General features: G+C 38.0%; 1 non-coding gene across 1 annotated transcript; it reads left to right on the top strand.

Annotated features, from left to right (window-relative positions):
• Positions 1–3,234: 3,234 nt before the first annotated feature.
• On the top strand, positions 3,235–3,342 carry LOC148545831 (small nucleolar RNA R71). Its single transcript, XR_015901259.1, has one exon. It is a non-coding gene; the product is annotated as a small nucleolar RNA R71 (small nucleolar RNA).
• Positions 3,343–12,616: the final 9,274 nt, after the last annotated feature.

Here is a 12,616-nt window from a genome sequence, read left to right as displayed (position 1 = left end):
TATTTATCATTCAGTAAACATCAACTTCAAAAGACATATGCACTGTTCAAGCATTCATTCAGAAAACAAAAAGTATTGTCACCACATCAAAATAATTAAACTAGTTTCAAGGATGAATTCGAAACCATGTACTTCTTGTTCTTTTGTAATTAAAACAGTTTTCATTTAAGAGAGGTGATGGATTCATATTCATAACTTTAAGGCATAGACACTTAGACACTAGTGATCATATAGTAAAGACACAAACATAAATAAAACATAAAGCTCAAAAATCGAAAAACAGGAAAATAAATAAACAAGGAGATTAAGGAATGAGTCCACCTTAGTGAAGGTGGCGTCTTCCTCTTCTTGAGGAACCAATGGTGCTTTTGAGCTCCTCTATGACTCTTCCTCACCTTTGTTGCTCCTCCCTCATAGCTCTTTGATCTTCTCTAATCTCATGAAGGATGATGGAGTGCTCTTGGTGTTCCAACCTTAGTTGTCCCATGTTGGAACTTAATTCTCCTAGGGAAGTGTTGATTTTCTCCCAATAGTTTTGTGGAGGAAGGTGCATCCCTTGAGGCATCTCAGGGATTTCATGGTGGGGAATTTCCTCATGCTTTTGTTGAGGTCCATGATCTCTTGTTTGCTCCATCTTTTTCTTAGTGATAGGCTTGTCCTCTTCAATGAGGATGTTTCTGGCCTTAGGTGCCATAAATGGTTATAGAAAAATAAAAAGCACTGCTTTTACCACACCAAACTTAGAAGGTTTGCTCATTCCCGAGCAAAGGAAGAAAGGAAGTAGTAGAAGAAGAAGAAAATGGAGAAGATGGAGGTGTGTGAATGGTTCAGCCACAGGGGGTTTAAGGTGGTTATGATGTGTGAAAAGGGAGGAGTGATGGTTTGAATTTTAGTGGGTGGGTGTAGGTGGGTGTATGATGGTTTTGGAGGGGAATTGGAGGTGATTGGTGAAGGGTATTTGGGGAAGAGGGTTATGAAAAGGTGTGAAAAGGAGAGACAAAGGTAGGTGGGGATCTTGTGGGGTCCACAGATCCTGTGGGATCCTGTGTGGTCCACAGATCCTGAGGGGATACTGTGGGATCCATAGATCAAGTGGGGTCAAGGACTTAACATCCCTGCCCCAATTAGGCGTGTAAAATGCCCTTGCTGTGCAATCCTGGCGTTTAACGCCAGACTGCTACCTATTTCTGGAGTTAAACGCCCAAATGTAGCTTGTTTCTGGCGTTTAACGCCAGGTAGATGCTTGTTTCTGGCGTTAAACGCCAGCTTGGTGCCTGTTTTTTGCGTTAAACGCCAGACAGATTCTTGTTTCTGGCATTTAAACGCCAGACTGCTCTCCTCCAGGGTGTGCTATTTTTAATGCTGGTTTTTTGTTTTGTTTTTAATTTTTCAGTAGTTTTTGTGAGTCCACATGATCATCAACCTAATAAAACACGAAATAACAAAAAGAAAATAAAATAGGTATGATTAAATAACATTGGGTTGCCTCCCAACAAGCGCTTCTTTAATGTCAATAGCTTGACAGTGAGCTTTCATGGAGCCTCACAGATAATCAGAGCAAGGTTGGAACCTCCCAACACCAAACTTAGAGTTTGAATGTGGGGGTTCAACACCAAACTTAGAGTTTGGTTGTGGCCTCCCAACACCAAACTTAGAGTTTGACTGTGGGGGCTTTAGTTAACTCTGCAGTGAGAGAAGCTTTTCATGCTTCCTCTCCATGGTTACAGAAGGAGATCCTTGAGTTTTAAACACAAGATTGTCCTCATTCAGTTGAAGGATCAATTCTCCTCTGTCCACATCAATCACAGCTCTTGCTGTGGCTAGGAAGGGTCTTCCAAGGATGATGGATTCATCCTCATCCTTCCCAGTGTCTAGGATTATGAAATCAGCAGGGATGTAAAGGCCTTCAACCTTTACTAACATGTCCTCTACTAGTCCATAAGCCTGTTTTCTTGAGTTGTCTGCCATCTCTAATGAGATTCTAGCAGCTTGCACCTCAAAGATCCCAAGTTTCTCCATTACAGAGAGTGGCATTAAGTTTATTCCTAACCCTAGGTCACACAGAGCTTTCTCAAAGTTCATGGTGCCTATGTTACAGGGAATTAGGAATTTACCAGGTTCCTGTTTCTTTTGAGGTAATTTCTGCCTATCCAATGCATTCAGTTCATTGGTGAGCAAGGGAGGTTCATCTTCCCAAGTCTCATTACCAAATAATTTGGCATTCAGCTTCATGATTACACCAATATACTTGGCAACTTGCTCTTCAGTAATGTCTTCATTCTCTTCAGAAGAAGAGTACTCATCAAAGCTCATGAAGGGCAGAAGAAGGTTTAAGGGAATCTCTATGGTCTCTAGGTGAGCCTCAGATTCCTTTAGGTCCTCATTGAGGAACTCCTTATTGATCACTGAGCGTCCCAGGAGGTCTTCCTCACTGGGATTCACGTCCTCTCCCTCCCTTGTAGGTTCGGCCATGATGGTTAAATCTATGGCCTTGCACTCTCTCTTTGGATTCTCTTCTGTCTTGCTTGGGAGAGTACTAGGAGGGATTTCAGTGACTCTTTTACTCAGCTGGCCCACTTGTGCCTCCAAATTTCTAATGGAGGATCTTGTTTCATTCATGAAACTCAAAGTGGCCTTAGATAGATCAGAGACTATATTTGCCAAGCTAGATGGATTCTACTCAGAATTCTCTGTCTGTTGCTGAGTGGATGATGGAAAAGGTTTACTATTGTTAAACCTGTTTCTTCCACCATTATTAAAGCCTTGTTGAGACTTTTGTTGATCCTTCCATGAGAAATTTGGATGATTTCTCCAAGAGGGATTATAGGTGTTTCCATAGGGTTCACCCATGTAATTTACCTCTGCTATTGCAGGGTTCTCAGGATCATAAGCTTCTTCTTCAGAAGAGGCCTCTTCAGTACTGTTGGATGATTCCTTCAATCCATTCAGACTCTGAGAAATCATATTGACTTACTGAGTCAATATTTTATTCTGAGCCAATATGGCATTTAGAGTATCAATTTCAAGAACTCCCTTCCTCATAGGCGTCCCATTATTCACAGGATTCCTTTCAGAAGTGTACATGAACTGGTTATTTGCAACCATGTCAATGAGTTCTTGAGCTTCTGCAGGTGTTTTCTTTAGATGAATGGATCCACCTGCAGAATGGTCCAGTGACATCTTTGATAACTCAGACAGACCATCATAGAATATATCCAGGATGGTCCATTCTGAAAGCATGTCAGTAGGACACTTTTTGGTCAGTTCCTTGAATCTCTCCCAAGCTTCATAGAGGGATTCACCTTCTTTCTATCTGAAGGTTTGAACATCCACTCTAAGCTTGCTAAGCTTTTGAGGAGGAAAGAACTTGGCTAAGAAAGCCGTGACCAGCTTATCCCAAGAGTTCAGGCTATCTTTAGGTTGAGAGTCCAACCATACTCTAGCTCTGTCTCTTACAGCAAACGGGAAAAGCATAAGCCTGTAGACCTGGGGATCAACCCCATTGGTCTTAACAGTATCACAGGTCTGCAAGAATTCAGTTAAGAACTGAAAAGGATCTTCGGATGGAAGTCCATGAAACTTGGAGTTCTGTTGCATCAGAGAAACTAATTGAGGTTTAAGCTCAAAATTGTTTGCTCCAATGGCAGGGATTGAGATGCTTCTTCCATGTAAATTGGAATTTGGTGCAGTAAAGTCACCAAGCATCTTCCTTGCATTGTTATTATTTTCGGCCATGTTTTCTTCTTTTTCAAAAATTTCTGTCAGATTTTCTCCAGAGAGTTGTGCTTTGGCTTCCCTTAGCTTCCTCTTCAGAGTCCTTTCAGGTTCAGGATCAGCTTCAACAAGAATGTTCTTATCCTTGTTCCTGCTCATATGAAAAAGAAGAAAACAAAAACGAAAATATGGAATCCTCTATGTCACAGTATAGAGATTCCTGTATGTGAGTAGAAGAAGATATGAATAGAAGATGGAGAATCCAAACACAAGGGTGAGGAGTAGGTTCAAATTCTTAGATGAAGAGGAGTGTTAGTAAATAAATAAATAATTAGAAGGAGGTGAGAGAGAAGAATTTTCGAAAATTAAATAAATTAAAATAAAAATATTTTTGTTCTTAATTTGAAATTAAAATAAAATTCAAAAATTAGAAAAGAAATAAAATTAAAATTAAAAATTAAAATAATTAGTTAATTAAAAAGGAACTTTGAAAAAGAGGAAGGTGATTTTCGAAAATTAGAGAGAGAGAATTAGTTAGGTAGTTTTGAAAAAGATATTATTTAAACAAAAAGTAAAGTGGTTAATTGAAAAAGATTTGAAAATCAAATTTGAAAAGATAAAAAGTTAGAAAAGATTTTGAAATTAAATTTTGAAAAATATGTGATTGAAATTTATTTTGCAAAATATTTGAAAAAGAATTTTAAAAAGATTTGATTTTTGAAAATTAAAGTTGATTACTTGACTAACAAGAAACAAAAATATTTGATTTTAAAATTTAAAGATTGAACCTTTCTTAAGAGGCAAGTAACAAACTTAAAATTTTTGAATTAATTGTTAGCATTAATTTCGAAAATATGATTTAGAAAGAAGAAAAAGATTTTGAATATCAATCATAAAGTTTTCGAAAATATGAAGGAAAAATTGAAAAAGATTTGATTTTTGAAAAAGATTTGAAAAAGATAGAATTTTTAAATTGAAAATTTGATTTGACTCATAAGAAACAACTAAATTTTAAAAAGTTTTGAAAAAGTCAACTCAAATCTTCGAAAATTTATGAGGGAAAAAGGGAAGGATATTTTTTTGATTTTTGGATTTTTAATGTAGAAAGAGAAACACATCAAAAAGACTCAATGCATGAAAATTTTGAATCAAAACACATGATGCATGCAAGAACACTATGAATGTCAAGATGAACACCAAGAACACTTTGAATGTCAAGATGAACACCAAGAACTTATTTTTGAAAAATTTTCAAGAAAAGAAAACATGCAAGACACCAAACTTAAAAATTTTTATTCTTTAGACACTAACAAATAAAAAATGCATATGAAAAACAAGAAAAGACACAAAACAAGAAATTTTTAAAAATCAAACAAGAAGACTTACCAAGAACAACTTGAAGATCATGAAGAATGCAAAGCATGAATTTTCAAAAATGCAAGAAAAATAACAACATGAAATTTGACACCAAACTTAAAAATTGACACTAGACTCAAACAAGAAACATAAAATTTTTGGTTTTTATGATTTTATTAATTTTTTTTTGGATTTTTCGAAAATTATTTTGAAAAAGAAAAATAAGGATTTCAAAAATTTTAATAGGAATTCCAGGAATCTTGCACTGTTAGTCTAAAGCTCCAGTCCAGGAATTAGACATGGCTAGTAAGCCAGCCAAGCTTTCAGTGAAAGCTCCGGTCCAAAACACTAGACATGGCCAATGGCCAGCTAAGCTTCAGCAGATACAAATTAGACATACAACAGCTGATACTTCATTCAACTTCATATGCTGATAAGTGGAAGCCTCGGTCCAAATGAATTAGACATGGCTTTACAGCCAGCCAGGCTTCAACGTGCTTCATGAAACTCTAGAATTCATTCTTAAAAATTCTGAAGAAAAATATGTTTTTGAAAAAATATATTTTTTTATTTTTTTTTCGAAATTAAGAATAAAAAAACCTTAAAATTAAAATAAATTTACCTAATCTGAGCAACAAGATGAACCGTCAGTTGTCCAAACTCGAACAATCCCCGGCAACGGCGTCAAAAACTTGGTGTGCGAAATCGTGATCATTCCTTCCTTGGTAACGGCGCTAAAAACTCAATACACACGTTCATGTTCTTAATTCTATTTCACAACTTCGTACAACAAGCCAGCAAGTGCACTGGGTCGTCCAAGTAATAAACGTTATGTGAGTAAGGGTTGATTCCACGGAGATTGTCGGCTTGAAGCAAGCTATGGTCACCTTGTAAATCTCAGTCAGGAGGATTCAACTGATTTCATAAATTGATAAGTAAAAGATAAATAAAATATAAAATAGGATAGTGGTACTTATGTAATTCATTGGTGAGAATTTTAGATAAGCGTATAGAGATGCTTTCGTCCCTCTGAACCTCTACTTTCCTACTGTCTTCATCCAATCCTTCCTAGTCCTTTCTATGGCAAGCTGTATGTCAGGCACCACCGTTGTCAATGGCCACCTGTCCTCTCAGTGAAAATGGTCTAATGCACTGTCACTGCATGGCTAATCATCTATCGGTTCTCGATAATACTGGAATAGGATCCATTGATCCTTTTTCGTCTGTCACTATGCCCAGCACTCGCAAGTTTGAAGCTTGTCACAGTCATTCAATCCCTGAATCCTACTCGGAATACCACAGACAAGGTTTAGACTTTCAGGATTCTCAAGAATGGCCGTCCATGGGTTCTAACTTATAACACGAAGATACTAAGTGCGAATGAATATCTTAGAAGCGGAATAAGTTGAATTGAATAGAAAAATAGTAGTACTCTGCATTAATCTTTGAGGAACAGCAGAGCTCCACACCTTAATCTATGGTGTGTAGAAACTCTACCATTGAAAATACACAAGTGATAAATGTTCAGGCATAGCCGAATGGCCCACCCTCACAAAAGTCTAAGATCGCATAAAACTGATCAAAGATGATCCAAAGATAGTAAAAAGTCCTATTTATACTAAAGTAGTTACTAGGGTTTACAGGAATGAGTAAATGATGCAGAAATCCACTCCCGGAGCCTGCTTGGTGTGTGCTTGGACTGAGCATTGAGCTTTACACGTGTAGAGGTCTTTCTTGGAGTTGAACGCCAGTTTGTAACCTGTTTTTGGCATTTAACTCCACTTTGCAACCTGTTTCTGGCGTTTGGCTCCAGAATCCAGCATGGAACTAGCGTTCAATGCCAGTTTACATCGTCTATTCTTAATTAAAGTATAAACTATTATATATTGCTGGAAAGCCCTGGATGTCTACTTTCCAACGCAATTGAGAGCGCGCCATTTGGAATTTTGTAGCTCCAGAAAATCTACTTTGAGTGCAGTGAGGTCAGAATCCAACAGCATCTGCAGTCCTTCTTCAACCTCTGAATCTGATTTTTGCTCAAGTCCCTCAATTTCAGCCAAAAAATACCTGAAATCACAGAAAAACACACAAACTCATAGTAAAGTCTAGAAATGTGATTTTTAATTAAAAACTAATAAAAATATAATTAAAATTAATTAAATCATACTAAAAACATACTAAAAACAATGCCAAAAAGCATACAAATTATCCGCTCATCGGACGCGCACGCGTCAGTCAACAAAATTTGAAGATCCACGCGTACGCGTACAGGACGCGTACGCGTGGGTGTGTTTGGTGCTCGTTTCAAAAGATAGCGCTACGTTCACTTACTCAGCGTTTTCGTGCACGATTCAAAGTTGGAGGCAAAGTTTTTGAATTGACGCTCACGCGCGCATGACCCGCACGCATCGATGGGTCACTAGGATGGTGCACGCGAACACGAAGCTGGCGCTGGAACCTGTATTGGAGATTTCGCTACCCACGCGTACGCGTAAAGGATGCGCACGCATAGGCAGTGCTCACTAACCCAACGTAGTGCTCATTAAGTTAATGCTACTGAGTACGCGTTCGCGTGATCATGGCGCGCGAACATGTTTGGGCTGAAGACTGATTGTGACGCGTACACGTCGATGGACAAAAAGCGAAAAAGGACGGGCACGCGTCGGGGACGCATACGCGTGGAAAGTGAACACTGCGCTCACTTAGAGAACGCAACGTTCCACTGGGAGCTGCAACAAATGGATATTTTGATCCACTTCTTCGAAGGCCACAAAGCCCACTCCAGGTACCTGAAGCAATAATCGGAAAGTATATAAATAGTTAGGAATTTGATTTCAGAAGGACCTTTTGTTATTTTCAATTTTTACTTTTCTTTTAGCCTCTTTCTTTTAGTTTTCATTATAGAGTTGAGAGTGGAGATCAAATCTGAAATTTTCCTTTCTGTTTTTGCTCTCTCTTTTCTGCAATTGTTACTTTCTGTTTTGGGTTTTCAACCAGAGATTGGAGAATTCTCTTGAATTTCTTCATCTTGTAGTTCTTTTTTATCTTTTTCCTTTGACAGGTTTATGAATTAAAGATCTGATCTTAGCTTTCTGTATGTTTTTCTTTCTTCTGCAATTTACACTTTTATGTTTTGTTAAGAGAGCAATTGAGATTTATTTTCCTTTCTGTTTCGTTAGTTTCCTGCAATTTTTCATTTCTGAATCCAGATTGGTCTATTTTCTAAGATTTGTCATCTGAGAGTTCTTTAGTTTACTGCAATTTACATTTTCCATTTCTTGTTTGAATCCCAGCACCCAAATCCCTTAACTCTTCATGCAATTTAAATTTCCTGGCAATTTAGATTCAGTAATTTACATTACCTGCACTTTAAGTTTTAGTCATTTACTTTTCTTGCAATTTAAGTTTTAGCTCTTTTACTTTCTTGCACTTTATGTTTCTACACTCTACTCCTTCTGCACTTTAAGATTCGGCCAATTTCAATTCTGCATATTATTTTCTTGCAATTTTACTTCTGTTAATCAAGTTTCACTCAAATCATCAAATATTTGCTTAACTAAGTTCATCATTATGCTAAAGTTGCTCAATCCATCACTCCCTGTGGGATCGACCTCACTCTTGTGAGTTATTACTACTTGATGCAACCCGGTAAACTTGCCGGTGAGTTTGTGTGGAATCGTTTTTCCCTCATCAAGTTTTTAGCACCGTTGCTGGGGAGTGATATAGATTGATAATGATTAAGTAGGTGATTATCTAGATTAAGCATTTTTCTTTATTTGTGTCATGTACACTAATTGTTTGAGTTTTTGTTTACGCTAACACTAACCTCTCTAGCAGTAGAGTGAATTGCTTTTGGTTTCTAGTTTTGTGTGTGTTTTATGCCAGAAGGAAGGTGAGGTGAATCCAATTCCTTTGATTTTGAGCCAAAGAGAACATTACTGAGAAGAAGAAGAGAAGCAAGAGGAAAGGGAATTGTTGAAGAAGAAGCATCAGAAGAAGAGGATCAAGAGATGGAGGACAACATCCGAAACCCACATGAGGAAGTGGCTAACAATAATGGCCCACCTCAAAGGAGAGTTTTAGCTTCCTACACCTTCCCCAATCCAAAGAACAATGGGAGCAGTATACTAACTCCAAATGTTAATGCAAACAACTTTGAATTGAAGCCTCAACTCATTACTCTGGTGTAGAATAATTGTTCCTATGGAGGAGGTTCACTTGAAGATCCAAACCAGCACCTATCCACCTGTCTGAGGATATGTGACACAGTGAAGACAAATGGTGTACATACAGACATCTATAAGTTGCTGCTATTCCCATTTTCATTAAGGGACAAAGCTGCCCAATGGTTGGAGGCATTTCCAAAAGAAAGCATCAACAATTGGGAGGATCTAGTGAGCAAATTTCTAGCTAATTTCTAGTTAAATTCTACCCACCTCAGATGACCATAAGATTGAAGATAGAGGTACAAAACTTCACCCAAATGGATGGAGAATCACTTTATAAGGCTTGGGAGAGATACAAAGACTTGATTAGGAAGTGTCCCCCAAAGATGTTTAATGAATGGGATAAACTTCAAAATTTCTATGAAGGATTGACACTGAGAGCTCAAGAGGCATTAGATTATTCTGCTGGAGGTTCAGTGCAACTCATGAAGACAGCTGAGGAAGGCCAAAATCTCATAGACACTGTGACAAATAATCAATACTTCTATGCTCATCAAAGGCAACGCCAACCAGCTCAAAGGAAGGGTGTATTGGAGCTGGAAGGTATGGATACTATTTTAGCTCAAAATAAAGTGATGTATCAACAAATCTAGCAGCAAATAGAATTGATGGCTAAGAGGATTGAGGGTCTTCAAATTGCAGCAGTGAGCACTCCAAATCAACCATCAGTTGGATGGGGGTAGAATGAGAAAAGCTATGAAGAGCAATAACCTGAGCAAGTCCAATACACGCACAACCAAGGAGTTGGACAAAATGAGTTCCATGGAGATACCTACAACTCATCCTGGAGGAACCACCCCAATTTGAGGTGGGGAGATAACTAAAACCAGCAGCCTTGGCAGAGAAGCTCAAACCAAGATAATTTCAGAAACACAAACCATAAAAACCATCAAAACACTAACCAAAACCAATACAGAAAACCACAAAATAATCAACCCCAACCCAACTACTATCCACCCAATAACCCATCCACTAACCAAAATAACCATCATCCATCATCAACATCTCATAATCAACCACAACCATCCCAAGAATCTCACAGGATCTCCAACTTGGAGATAATGATGGAAAAGATGATGAAACATCAAGAGCTAACAAGTAAAAACCATGAAGCTTCACTGCGGAATCTAGAGAGGCAAATTGGATAATTGTCCAAGCAAACAGTGGCTGAAAGAGCAACCAATGTATTACCAAGTGACATCATTCCCAATCCCAAAGAAGAATGCAAAGCAATCCAATTAAAGAGTGGAAGAACCTTGGTAAATGACAAAGAAACTAACAAGAGGCCAGCTGAGAATGACGAGGCCAGTAGCAAGGAAGAAGTGACACTTAAGGAGAAGGACCAAGAAAAGCTCAAGGAGAAAGAGGAACAACCACTAGTTTCAAAGAATAGAAAGCAAATCATGGAGGAGCAATCACAAGAACAGAGGAAAATGGTGAAGCCTTACATACTTTCTCTGCCATATCCTCAAAGATTTTAGAAACAGATTAAGGATCAACAATTTCCCAAGTTCCTAGAGGTTTTCAAGAAGCTGGAAATTAATATTCCTCTTGCTGAAGTATTGGAGCAGATGCCTTTGTATGCAAAATTCCTAAAGGAGCTTATCAACAAGAAGAGGAGCTGGAATGAAAGAGAGACAGTGATCTTGACACAAGAATGCAGTACAGTGATTCAAGAAGGCCTCCCACCAAAACTTAAAGACCTTGGGAGCTTCTTCTTGCCTTGTACCATTGGTAACATACTCATTGACAAGGCATTGTGTGATTTAGGATCCAGTATCAACCTGATGCCGTTGTCTATGATGAGAAGGCTATCTATAGAAGAAGTGAAGCCTACACAGATGTCATTGGAGCTATTGGATAGATCTCTGGTAATTCCCAAGGGGGTAATTGAAAATCTCTTGGTCAGAGTAGGGAAATTCATATTCCCAGCAGATTTTGTAATCCTGGACTTAGGAGAAGAGGGGAATGATTCTATTATATTGGGAAGACCTTTCCTGGCCACAGCAAGGGCTATCATTGATGTGGAACAAGGAGAGATGATTTTGAGGGTAAATGATTAGAAGATCACTCTAAATGTCTTCCAAGCAATACAACATACTGTTGAAGAGAAAAGCTGCATGAGGGTTGAAGAAGAAGAGCTACATTTGAAAGACAAACCCCATGAAGCACTTATCAGCTCATCTTCGAAGCAAAGGACAAACATTGGAGAAGAAAAAGAGGATAAGGAACATGTGAAGGCTAAGAAGAGAAGGCAAGAAGAGATTGAAGATTCGATCATTGGGAAGAAAAAAAGAGCAAGAAAAAGGTTCCAAAAGGGTGGAAGAACAAAAGGATACAAACTGAAGGATTCTCTAAAGGAGACAAAGTGCAACTGATATACCAACAGTTGGAGACAGGCCCACAAACTGATGATTATTACACTGTCAAAAAGATACTCTCACTGGAGTATGTGGAGATTGATCATCAACACACAGGAAGAAGGCTCACAGCGAGGGGGGATAAGCTGAGGCACCACAATCATCAGCCACCCTAACAAGGGACCAATGTCAAGCTAGTGACAATAAAATAGCGCTCCATGGGAGGCAGCACATGATTTAATATTCTTTCTTTTATTTTAATTTCAATAATTAATGATTCTTCTAGCACAAGTTTGAGCTCTCATGAGCAGAAGTGATAACTGCACACATTATTTTGAAGCATATGTCGATTCCTAAGTTTGGTGTACCTAAAGGCACTTTAAAATAGCTTTTCAAGCTAGCTGATCATATAACCATCCTAGGATATATACTCATTCATTCCATTGAAGTATATAGCCAAACACTAAATTTGGTGTCTACATATGCTAGGAATTTCAAGAAAATCGCTTTTGCTCAAAGCTTCAAATTCATGGATAGATAAACCATATATTGCACCAATTTATGAGTTTATTGTATTAAGGTAGAAAATAAAGTGTTCCTTATAATGAATATACTAATTATGATAGACATTCATTAGATTTCACATGAAGCACTTAGCAGAAAACAAGTTTGGTGTTCACCAAAATTTTGTTCAAATTCCTAAGGGACATAGTTGGTTTTTCATAAATAAGGAACATACAGCAAAATATTTTTTTTTTACTCTTCATTTGATAACCCCGACCGTATTGAATTTAAAATTTGTGCTCACTATTGCCTTGATTCACGTGGATAGGAATAATAAAATTTGAAGAAAGGACAAAACTCATGCATGCACGGTTGTCCCAAGGAGAAAAGCAAGTCACATGTGCATGTTTGGGAAGCACAACGCTACAGGAATCAGCACCTAGGAGGCTGAACCAT

The sequence above is a fragment of the Arachis ipaensis genome, chromosome B9 (genome assembly GCF_059453495.1).
Source record: "Arachis ipaensis isolate K30076 ecotype BB chromosome B9, ASM5945349v1, whole genome shotgun sequence".
Lineage (NCBI taxonomy): Eukaryota > Viridiplantae > Streptophyta > Magnoliopsida > Fabales > Fabaceae > Arachis > Arachis ipaensis.
The sequence above is the reverse complement of the archived record's forward strand: the minus strand, read 5'-3'. Positions and strand labels throughout refer to the sequence as shown.